The sequence below is a fragment of the Protopterus annectens genome, chromosome 3.part1, assembly GCF_019279795.1.
Source record: "Protopterus annectens isolate FY-2018-M chromosome 3.part1, PAN1.0, whole genome shotgun sequence".
In the NCBI taxonomy this organism is placed as follows: Eukaryota; Metazoa; Chordata; order Ceratodontiformes; family Protopteridae; genus Protopterus; species Protopterus annectens.
The window spans coordinates 1,842,386,927-1,842,399,627 of record NC_056732.1 but is presented as its reverse complement, the minus strand read 5'-3'; positions in this window follow the sequence as shown (position 1 = coordinate 1,842,399,627).

The window sequence follows — 12,701 nt, the reverse complement described above, 5'->3', positions numbered from 1 at the left end:
CTGGCATGAGTATGTTTATTCACCAGTCATCTGAGATATGCCTTTCTCTCCACACTGCTATTAGTACCCTCAGGAGCCATTTCTCCCCTGTCTCACCCAGCATCTTTATCACATCTGCTGTGACCTCATCTGAGCCTGCTGCTTTTCCTGACTTCATTTCCTTGGTGCTATTCTTAGTTCTTCTAGGTTGGACTCCTCTTCCTCTCTCATCATAGGCTGTTTCTGGGGCAATACAGCTTCTGTGCAATTTTCTTCATACAGATGCTGCTGGAAATACTTCTTCCATCTGCTTTGATGCCCTGTGGACTGGTGAGCAGGTTGTTGATGGCATCCATTATGAAAGGTGTCTGACTATCTTCTTTATCTTTCTGTCTTTGCCTTGTAACCTGATATAGTTTCTTTGTGCCACTTACCAAGTCACTTTCCAGAAGTTGGTACAGTGCCTCTGATGCCCCATTCTTTGCTATTGTAACTTCTTTCTTAGCTTCTTTGTTAGCCAGGCAGTCGTCCTTCCTAGCCTGGTCAGTCTTTTCTACCTCCTACTTCTTCCTGCACTCCTTTCTTTTGATGACTTCCTGGACTTCTGTATTCCACCGAGGTGATCTCTGCCTATCATACAAAGCTATGTCAAACCCAGAGCTGTTGGACATGCTACACCTAAAGAAAGCCCTCCGAGCTACATGGTCTAGGGACCTAAACCTTGTCACCACAATAAACAGAACATGCTGGAGGGATAGATTCCTGTCCCAGAGACTTCCCATACTCTGGAACAAGCTAACTATCTATGTCAAGCAGCATTCCTCATTAGCACTCTTCAAGAGAAATCTTGATGAGTGGATGGGAAATAGGAAATTCACCCCAGGGATCACTTTTGTGGCTCTGTTCAACAGGGGCACAGGAAAGTAACTCTCATGGGTGGTGAAAGCCAGGGAACTTGTTGGCTAGGCTCATATAGGCCCTCTGGCCGATAGCCTAGTACCTACCTATGAGCCTATGAACCACCAGCTTTCCTTATGTACTTATTTCCATAACTGGCTCGGTCACATATCTTTTCTATAGTCCTAACCCATGCTGTTTTTAGGTGCTGCCATTCTTTTTCGACTACACCTATTTCCTCCTCTTCTTGGGGCACAAGAAATTTGAAACATTAACACAGAATTTAAAGGGGGTATAGATAGGTGATTACTGTTAAAAAATGGGGCACTGAAAACCTCAGAATACATAGGACTGTGGGATGGTGGTCTGTTTTAGAAGCCAAGGGCTGTGACAGACATAAAAAGACTTTATGGTTAGGGTGATTATAGAAATCTGTCACAGGTAAACAAACTGTAGGGGAGTGTGGGAGGGTTTAGTACGAAACCAGGGCAGTAACAAACTGACAGAATGAATGTGCGTGGGGGTTATTGTAAAAAGCTATGGCACTGTCTCGCATGTAATATCAAGGAGTAAGATAAGATATTAATGTAAAAACTTCAGGAAGGAGTAAGTACATACATATTAAATGGGAGAATATGGAGGCAAGTATTGTGGAAAATGGAGGCAGTGACCCATGCAGACTTCATGGGAATTTGGACAGGGCCTGATTGCAGAAATGTAGGGTGGTAAAATGCATATAGTGTTCTATCTTATTTTATTATTTTTGTTTTATTTGTTTTGCTTTGAAAATCAGGATAGTCTAGCCAGGTACATCCAATTCATTGTAGAATCTCAGGGAGAAAGGCTGTATTATATAAAAAGCATCTGATGCATAACCTAAAATATAAAAAATGTGTCAATTATATGGGTCATTAATATATTATTCAGAGTTCTGTTTGTATGATAGAAACAAAACATAGAAATAGAACCGATGGCATCTCTTTCTTCCTCTGTAAATCCTATGTTAACCTAGAGGTAATTAATGTTAGAATCCACATATGATTATGTCATGGATGTATTACAGCAGACATAAGTAAGTAGAATTCATGTAAAGTATGCCTCACCATTGTGTACCTCGTCAGCCTGTCTCTCAAAACTTTGATCAGTTTATCAATCTACTACAGAAGTGATTACCCAGCAACCAAGACTCCATAGATTTCCTAGACCACAAAAAAAAAAAAAAATAATGTTTTACGGTTTTGCTAGATGAGATTATGTCACATAAGTAATTAATGAAATTATCGTCTCATAACAGCCACCTATCCAATAGGAAGTCACTCCTGGACCCACTTGCTACCAGTATATTCCTAATAAAATCTCATCCAGAACTCCATCACCATCCATAAGTGACCCACCTTCCATCTTACCAGTTTAATGAACATAATCTACTCAGAGGCGATCTCTGCTTAATATACAAGGCCATGTAAAACCCTGAGCTGTTGGACATGCTCCACTTAAAGAAATCCCAATCCCTAAGAGCCACATGCTCCGGGGATCTAAACCTTATCACCACAATGAACAAAACATACTGGAGGGATAGGTTCCTGACCCAGAGACTCCCCATACTCTGGAATAGACTGCCCATACATGTCAAGCAGAGAGCCTCATTGGGCCTCTTCAAAAGGAACCTTGATGATTGGATGGGAGATAGGAAATTCACCCCGGGGATCATGTCAGTCGCACTGCTAGAGAGGGGCCCAGAGAAGTAAATATTGTGGGAAGAAATTTCCAGGGAATTGTTATGGCTAGGCTTGCATAGTCCTTAGGGCCGATAGCGTAGTACCAACCTATAAACCTATAAACATCCTCCAGAAATGAAAACCTTTAGATACAAAGCCAAATACAGACATAAGACTCTAAAACAGGTAGCACACCCACCTTTGGTGCTAGAAGATCAGAAGGCCATGGGTTCGGTTTCCACCCCAGGTGTTCAGATTCATTTTCCAGTACTGACACTGTAGTGCTGCAATGGGGGGGGGGGTGCTACCCACTTGAGTATATCATCCTTCGGATGAAATGTTAAACCAAAGTCCTATTTGCTTAAGTTGGTGGATGTAAAAGATCCCATGGTATTTATCTATGATTAGGGAGCTTTATTTTTATCAAGTCATAATTTAGTATTTACACATTATGTATCATTTCTTTTTAATATAATATCATCAATTTCTTATACTTTAACATGCAACAAAATGAGCATCTTTCTTTTTTGTTACACTTCACCCTCCCCTTTTTCCTCAACTGTAACCTTGCTCTTTACTCAGCTATACAATCCCATCATTTGTTATAGAATAATTCCTGACCCCGACATTGCCTAAAATTCTATAGTGCACCCGTCAAAGTCTTATCCACTTTCTCATTGCTTTTTTCTAAATGCTTACACTCTCCTGTATAACACCATGTTTGTACTTATTTCCTAAAAACTGTCATATGTATATTCTTCTTGAAAATGTTCCCAAAATGTCATTCTCCTTACATGGTATTAAGCATGCACCATGGTTTCTTATTTGTTGCTATTTTTACATAGTCTTTGTTTCTGCTGCTTTTGTATCATTTGTCTCTTTATAGCAAATTTGACCAAAATTAACCTACACATAAAGTCACTAGTGTCTTCCACTTTTTTGCCCTTTTTATAAACATATTTTTTATTCTCTAGCAAATGTTTCTGCAGTTGAACATAACATTTCTGCATTACCGCTTCATTCTAATGTTTTCTGCTCATCTCTAGAACCTCTATTTTCAATCTCAGTAATATGATTTTATCTTTATATTTGTCCATTTCTTTATTTGTAGCACCTTGTTTAACCACTATGTTTTATACTTATTCTACAAATTTCTCCTAATATGTTGCATGTTCCTTGCTCCATCATCAACAGCATCCAAAACAAATTTAAAGATGATGAAAAAAAAACTGAATTGATTAACTCTAACCCACCCTCTTATCTGTTACAGAATAACACCATTCACCTAATTGGGTTCAACTTTGAACTGCATATAACTCAGCTTCCCTGATATGTACTTGTGAACCATGTATACATTTTTAAAGGATTTGCTAAAGATTTTCACATCACAGTCCTACTTCTAACTTTTTCCACAGCTTCATTCTCACTTCCTGCTGCCCAGCCCTAACACTCAACACACTAATCTCCTGATATCTCCCCTAATTCTTGTCACTCCAAAACCCTTGCTTTTCTCTACTTTAATCCAGCCTCCTGTAATGTGTCTTGCAGTACCTAAATACTTTCCTTCATCCATTTGTTATTCTTCGTGATAATCACCAAGTCATCAGCATATGTCACTCCCAACTCACTTCACTTACTTTCCTGCAGCTCTGAGCTACCCCTGCATTCATTACTAAACTAAATAATACCCCGCTTATAGAACAACCTTGCTTCTCCCCTTTCTGCACTTTCATTTTTTTCTTATCAATCAATTTTTTATCACCCTATTCCATGTATGTTCATGTACTGTTTTAAAGCTTTTATAAATTTGTCACTCAGATTGCAACTGTTTAATACCCCCCACATTTCCTCATGCTTTACAATATCATATGCTTTCTCTACATCACACACCACTACCTTAATTTTCCCTTTCTCACACTGCAAAATTTTTCCTTACTTTTATGTAGTCCATTATGTACTGTTTATCCCATGACGTTAGATAATCTCATCTATGTAATTTTCACAAGTGTTCTGTAATCTGTTTCATAATGTTACAGGTCGACAGTTCTTAACATCTTCTCTTCCTCTTTTCCTCCTAAAAATAAATTTCATAGTACTCCCATACACTTTCACTTTCCATCCCCTAATTTAGATTCACAAACAAAAGCTTTTTCTCTTTTCCTAATTTCTTTTAAAAGTCATATCCTAAGCCATCCCTGCCTGGACAGCTGCTTTCTTTAGCTAAAATTAATATATTGTCTAATTCTTTTGTTATTATCTTTGCCTCCAGTTCTTAATTTTCTTTGTCTGTCTTTGCCACCTGCCATCTCCTCCTTTTTCCTCCTTTTTTCTCTGTCATACATAGGTTCATAGGTTCATAGGTTCATAGGTTCATACTAGGCTATCTGCCCTAGAGCATTTATAAGCCTAGCCAGAATGTGTTTGGCTTTCGCCACCCATTTTAAATTAATTTTGCTATGCCCTTTTTTGAGGTTAGTATACTGTGCCTCTGTCTAACAGTGACACAGAAGTGATTCCCGGGGTAAACCTACAATCTCCCATCCACTCATCAAGATTCCTCTTGAAGAGAGTCAATGAGGGACTCTGCCTAACCTGGACTGGGATTTTATTCCAGAGTGAAGGGAGCCTCTGGGTTATGAATCTGTCCCTCCAGCATGTCCTATTTATTTCAGTGCTGAGGTTCAAGTCTCGAGCGTAGCTCGATGGGATTTGGATTTTCTGAGGTGCAGCATGTCCATTAATTCCGGGTTGGACATGGCTTTATATGTCAGGCACAGATCGCCTCTGAGCAGGTGGTATGCCACTGAGTAGAGCTGGAGTTTATTTAACCAGGCAGCATATGGCATCTGTTTGAGCCCTTTGATCCTCTTGGTGAGGTACTTTTGGGGTCTTTCCAATTACTGCAGGTGTCTGGTAAGGTACATCCCAAAAGGGGCATTGTACTCAATTATGGGCCTGATGAGGGATGAGTAAGGAGGCACGATGACCTCCCCTGATCTAGATGTGAATCCCTTCATGATTAGGTGGGCTATATAAAATGTTTTTCTAACCACTTTGGCCATGTGGTTGTCAAATGAGAGATTGCTATCAACTTGGGTACCCAGGTCCCTAATTACTTCTTCCGTACTTAATGGATTACCACCTATGTGATAATTTGTGGGCACTTTGTTTTTGCCAAAGGGGATGACTATACACTTTTTGGCGTTTAGCTTGAGGTCATGGCTCTGGCACCAGTTGTCTGTTTCTATGAGGCCCTTTTGTAGGATGCTTGTGTCGGCTGGAGAGTCGATTATGGCACCCAGTTTGCAGTCATCTGCAAACTTGGTCAGCCACAGTCCTTCCGTGTTAGCCTGTACCTCCGAGAAATATATACCGAACAAGAGAGGTCTCAGGACTGAGCCTTGTGGGATGCCACTTGTAACTGGTTTGGAGTCTGACATGGTTCCAGCAATTCTAACCATGTGGGTTCTGTCCTTGAGCCAGTTTGCAACCCATCTAGTGACATATGGGTTTATATTTAAGCTGGTGAGCTTATCTATAATGCCCGAGTGGGGTATTGTATCGAAGGTTTTTGCAAGGTCCAGGTAGGCTGTGTGGACCACCTTCCCCTCGTCAATGGCCTTGGTGATTGTTTCAAAGAAATCAACCAGGTTTAAGAGGCAGGATCTGCCCTTAACAAAGCCGAACTGGGTAGGATCCAGTGTCTGTAGGTCCCCAATATCTTTATTTATGAGGTCCATGATGATCCTTTCCATAGCTTTGCAGACCAAGCTAGTCAGGCTTATGGGGCAATAGTTTCCAGGATCCATTGAGGCACCACCTTTGTGGGGAGGGACCACTGTTGCTGTACGCCACTCTTTGGGTACATATCCTGTAGTAAGGCTGAGATTGAACAGTAGTTTTATGTTTGGGTTTAGTTCTTCTTGGAGTTCATGTAGGACGCAGCCCGGGACACCGTCTGGTCCCGTTAATGCTGTGTTTTTTGCTTTGGAGAGGGCGGCTCTTACCTGAGCATCTGAGATGTCATGGGGCAGCACTCTGCTGGGATAGATATTTTCCCTTTTGGTGGGGAAGGGGGGAGAAGTTTGCACTGAACCTGTCAGCTAGGATGTTGGCAATGTCTGTGGGTTTGGTGTATTTTTTGTCATTTTGGACTAATTCTGAGCATATCTGGGAATTCCCACCCAGGTTCCTAACATAACTAAAGAAAGCCTTGTGATTATCCTTAGTGTCCTGTGCAATATTTCTCTCGAAGCTGGCCTTAGACGATTTTATGAGTGCCCGTAGTTTTTTGCTAATACTGATCAGAGATGTCTTCCCTTTTTGGGATTTTGCTCTATCATGCAGTAGCTTCCTCCTTCTATTGTATAGTTTGTTTATGGCTGGGGTCCACCAGACAGGACGCCTAACCTTGGAGGATTGGGTCTTGGTATTATTTGGGATTGCATGATCCATGCATTCCTGAAGGTGTTCATAGAATGCGTTTATAAAGGATTCTGCGGTCTGGGCCGTATTTTCCACAGGCCCGGGGGCTTTGAAGGATTTCACCTCGGTTTTGAGGAGTGTGAAATTTTCTTTAGAGAAGTTTTTCACTGTGGTTTTCTGGGCAGGGGCTGGGGTCGGGATGTGAATATCTAGTGAGATTAGTTTATGGTCTGATCTTACCAGTGAGGGATACACTTCTGGTCTGGAGCATAGAGTCCCCATGTTGGTGATGATCAGGTCCAGCATGTTTTCCCCTCTTGTGGGAGTGGCAACAAGTTGTTCCATAGCATTTGAGTTTATAAATTCTAGGAACCTTTGGGCTAGGGTGTTGGAGCTAGAGTAATACTCCCAGTTATGTTAGGGTAGTTGAAGTCGCCCAATATAATGGTGTTTGGAGAGACCTTCATATTTTCCAGTGTTCTCAGGAAGGCCGAGTGGGGTTCCTGGGTTTGGGAGGGTGGTCTGTAGCAGGCTATAAACTGGAAGGCAGTTTTACCCACTGTTAGTTGCACATGGATAGTCTCTGATGCTTCATGCTGTGCCACCAACCTGGAGGTGTGGGTATCTTTGACGAATATTGATACTCCCCCTCCTTTTGTGGTTTGGTCCAAATTTTGGGGCCGAAAAACATGGTATGAGGTATAACCTGGTAGTGCTGGGGTGCTCTCGGGAGCCTTGAACCAGGTTTCTGTTACTGCACAGATATCGATGTTCTCCATGCTAAGGAGAGTTTCGAGTGCATGAATCTTGAGGTTTAGACTTCTGGCGTTGAGTAGCATTACTCTTAGTTTCTTATCCCTTGTGATACCTATGGAGGTGGGTTTGTCTTTTGAGCCTTGCCTGAAAAAGGCACTATGGGGGTGGCAAAAGCCTTTGCCAATATCCGAAAGCCCAGGGGTGACAGGTGCAAGCCGTCCCTAGCGAAGCATTGTGGCTCGTCGAGCATGTCATCCCAGGCAGACAGGCATTGGATCCCCTTTGAATGACACCAATACTTAAGCCAGTTGTTGAAATTGATCATCTTGTCTTCATATTGTGGCATCATTCTTGGTGAGGGTAAGATGCTGCTCAAGGTCAGGGTCATACCGGCCTGGGCTACATGCTTAGAGAGCTCCTCTATGTCTCTTTTCATGTAGTCCAGGGAGGTACGTCTCAGGTCATTCACACCAGCATGGACGATGACTGAGTCATATTTGTACTTACCTTGGAGTGACCTGAGTGCTTGTGTTATGTGGCGGATCCTAGCACCCGACAGGCAGCTCACCGTGACCTTCTCCTTGTTCAGCCTGGTGAGCGGGACGTCAGTGTGCCTGACGATAGAGTCACCTATTACAAGTGTATCAGGTGTGTTGTTTAGCCTTAAGGGCTGTGACTGTTCGGCACACTGGCTTTGTGAGCTATGTGTTGCATGTGTTTTGTTTTGGGGTAGCGGTTGCTTGGGTGTCTGCTTTGGAGGTCTCTGCTGCTTAGGTAGATTTTTATTTAGAGCCTCCGAGTATGTTTTTGTGTGTTTATGTGTTTGGTTTGCTATCATGGTAGGTCTTTGTTAGACTAGAATTGTAGTGAGTGTGGTTTCCTTCTCCTCCTGACTGGTTACGCCAGTACTGAGTTGAGAGAGCTTATCCTCCAGTTTGGCTATATGGTTGCATCTCTCACATGTGTTGGAATTTGTTGGGAGGAGGAGAGGGTTGTCTGTGTACATGAGGCAGTTATAACATTGCCTCAAGATTCCCAGATTCACCAGCTGGACCGGAGAGGAGATTGACAACTGACCTTTGGACATGCTAGAATAGTATTGGGAATTCCTTTATAATTGAAAAAAGGGCCAATGGGGAACAAAGTACTTAAGGGGAGTTTGTGAGGGTGTAGTGCTTTTAATTTTTTAGTGCTGACTTATATAATTGCTTTAGTGAGCAAGTGCCAGGCTTTAGAGTTGGAATAGGGTGTTTATTATGAGAACTAGATCAGTTGTAAGGGAAAAAGTGAAGAGCAGACTTTGTGGAGCCGAGAATGGTTTAAACCCAATGATGCTGCACTATGCGCAAAATCATGCAAAGCCGCGCTAAAACAGGTTTTATACAGGGGGACTTGAAATAGCTAGAAAATGGCCCAAAACAGCCAATAGACTACCAGATTCTTGTGCTGGGAACACTCCTCCAGGGATAGATAGGCTGCTCCAAGCTCCCCACTGCCACTGGTGAACAAGGAAGCCTCCCTTTATCCAAGAAAGGAAATGGGCAACACATGAACTTTCCAAAAGTGCAGAATACAGCAAAGCCTGTATTTGGACTACTCTAGGTCAGGAAAGATGGGAAACAAGGATATATATTTTTTCTTTTTTTCAATAAACAGCAGGAAAGTGCAATAAATATGTAACACAGGCTAGCACACTTGAGTGTGTAGCCTCAACAGGTAAATGCAACAAACAGGGCAAACTTTAAAAGTGCAGGTGCAAAAACAACTTTAAACAGTTTAAAACAGTTCAAGAAGCAGAATTACTTGCAGTTTAGCTAGATCGGACAGTCGCCCAGGTAGTAGCAGGAAAAAAACACTTTTATCAGTTTAGCAGTCGCTCTTTTAGCCTCTCTGCTGCTAGCACCACTCTGCAGGACCACAAGGAGCTTGGCTGAGTAGTAACAAGCGCAAAAAACGCGCCAAAGCTGGTTTTATACAGGGGGACCTGAAAGTGCTAGAAATTGGCCCAAAACGGCCAGTAGACTACCAGATTCTTGTGCTGGGAACACTCCTCCAGGGATAGATAGGCTGCTCTAAGCTCCCCACTGCCACTGGTGAACAAAGAAGCCTCCCTTTATCCAAGAAAGGAAATGGGCAACACAGGAACTTTCCAAAAGTCCAGAATACAGCAAAGCCTGTATTTGGACTACTCTAGGTCAGGAAAGATGGGAAACAAGGATAATTTTTTTTTGCAACAAACAGCAGGAAAGTGCAATAAATATGTAACACAGGCTAGCGCACTTGAGTGTGTAGCCTGAACAGGTAAATGCAACAAAAAGGGCAAACTTTAAAAGTGCAGGTGCAAAAACAACTTTAAACAGTTACAAAGCAGAAATACTTGCAGTTTAGCTAGATCTGACAGTCTCCCTTACTTCCCTTTTTGTCATCATAAAAACTTTCCTATTTGTTTGTATCACCCTCCATTCTGTCCCGTTCCTGCAAAAGTAGCCTCAGACTTTCATGATACTCCACAAATGTATACATATTTTTTATTTCATTATTACTGTAATACATTTCCTGTCAATTTCTTAACCCATTTGCATTCTTTAATATAATTGCCTCTCCCAAAATCATGGCCCCATATAGTCAGAAAATTCCACTTTCCTTTTCCTTTTTCATTTCCTGCAAAATTCATAAGGGATACCAGCAACAACCTGTTCACCAGTCTACAGAACCTCAAAGGCAGATGGAGGGAGTGCTTCTAGAAACTTCTGAATGAAGAAAATACCACAGATGCTGTAATACCCTCGACACAGCCTGAGCCCACCATAGAGGAAGTAAAAAAAACACTAAGAAAACTGAAGTCAGGGAAAGCAGCTGATGCTCAGATGGGGTTACTGCAGATAGGATCAAGGTGTTGGGTGAGATAGGGAGAAATGGCTCCTGAGGGTACTCATAGCAGTATGGAGATAGAGGCATATCCCAGATCACTGGAGAATAAGCGTACTAGTGCCAGTGTACAAGAACAAAGGGCACATTCACAACTGTGAGCAGTATGGATGTATCAAACTCCTGTCACACCACATGAAAAGATCGGGTGATTGATAAGCAAATACGTTGAGTAATAGAAAATAAGATTGGAAATGAGCAGTTTGGATTCAGTTCAGAATACAGGACAACAGACCAAATGTTTGCAGTGAGACAGATAGCAGAGAAGAATCTTGAGATGAGCAAAGAGCCCAACTGGGCATTCCCAGACTTTGAGAAAGCATTTGACAAAGTCCCAAGAAAGCTGATTTAGACAGCTTTATGATGGTTCAAAATCCCAGAAACATTGGGTCCTTGTACATAGCCTGCAGTAATTCTGCCAATGACTCAAGTACGAACAGTGTTCAGTCTCACAGACGGGATCCTAGTGGAGGTGGGTGTGTACCAGGTTTTATTTATGAGCCCACTGCTGTTCATACTGGTGATGGACTACATTAGCAAGCAGGTCAGAGGGGGCAGAGCAATAAAATTACTGCATGCAGACAATACTGCCAGACTTTGAGCAAGAACTTCAGCCAAGGATAGCGGAAAGTAATGCAAAACTGAAAGCATGTGGGATGAAGCTGAGTAGAGATAAAACAGTTGTAATGGCAGCTAGTGCGGAAATGAGACAAAGCTGAGAACTGAGATAAAAGGGAAAATAGTGGAACAGGTTAACAGCGTCACATGTCTGGGAGGGGTGGTTGAGGAGAAGGGAAATCCTAAATGAGGAGGTCAAAGCTAGAATGAGAGGAGCTGCAGCTAGCTGGCACAGAATGTCAGGGGTAGTGTATGACAGAATAATGACAAAGAAGCTGAAAAGTAAGGTTTACAAAACAGTGGTGTGACCCCTACTACTGTATGGTTCAGAAATCTGGGCAGTAAGGTAGAGCAGTTGAGGAAGGTAGAGGTAATGGAGATGAAGTGCCTGATATGGGTGGTAGGATACACAAAATGAGACATATGAAGAAATAAGGATATCAGAGCATAAACCAAAATAGCTCCAATTTATTTATCCTTTATTGACCAGGTTAGTCCTGCTAGGCTAATAGCCTCTTTTAAAGGGAGACTGGAGGTGGTACTTACACTACTATAGGAAATTTGGCCAGGCATGAGGGAACTTCCCTTACTCGTTACAGCAGTCAAGTCCGTACGTCTGGTGAGTGTGTGTATACATTTTGTTTCCATTGCAGTGGCAGCTGGGAGAATGGTTCACAATACGGCAGCTAGGGAAATGGGATTTCAGGCGATTGCCGACTCCGTTGTGATGTATGAAAAGAGTTTAGAGAGTATATTTGGGAAAATACAAATGGCAGAAAATATTATGGAAGATACGGAGGAGCTGCTCCAATGAAATTTGTTTAATAGTACAAGAGGAGAGGAAAGGTTGCAAGAGGAAGATGTGGTTACAACCCTCCAGATGGATGGTTGCTGGATGATTTATTAATGGACTTAATGGAGGAAAATGAACCAGAGAGTGGAAAAGATTTATTGCGGGGAGATTTCATGGAGAATATTCAAAAAGAAGACGTGGAAGAAATAAATAAGAAAACATTTGCAGAAGCAATGAAAGAGAAGAGTGAGAGAAGGTAAAAGAGACGGTAAGAAGACAGACGAAACAAAAAAAGTGAAGAGAAGGAGATAGACAGGTACGAATTATGAGACACGGTGACTGTGCCTTTAGGAATCAATGCACAAGAGATAACAGTGTTTATTTTGATGAAAAAGAGACATATTGTGACATTTCTTTCTTTATTCTGAGACTGCTGCAGGACTACAAATGTTTTTGGGGAATATGATAAAAGAAAAGATGTATCCATGGAATAATTATATCATTAAGACTTTTTATTGTGAAACAGAAAAGAAAGTGCATGTACAGTTTTAAACAGAAACTGCAAAAAAATATTTATGAAAGAACTT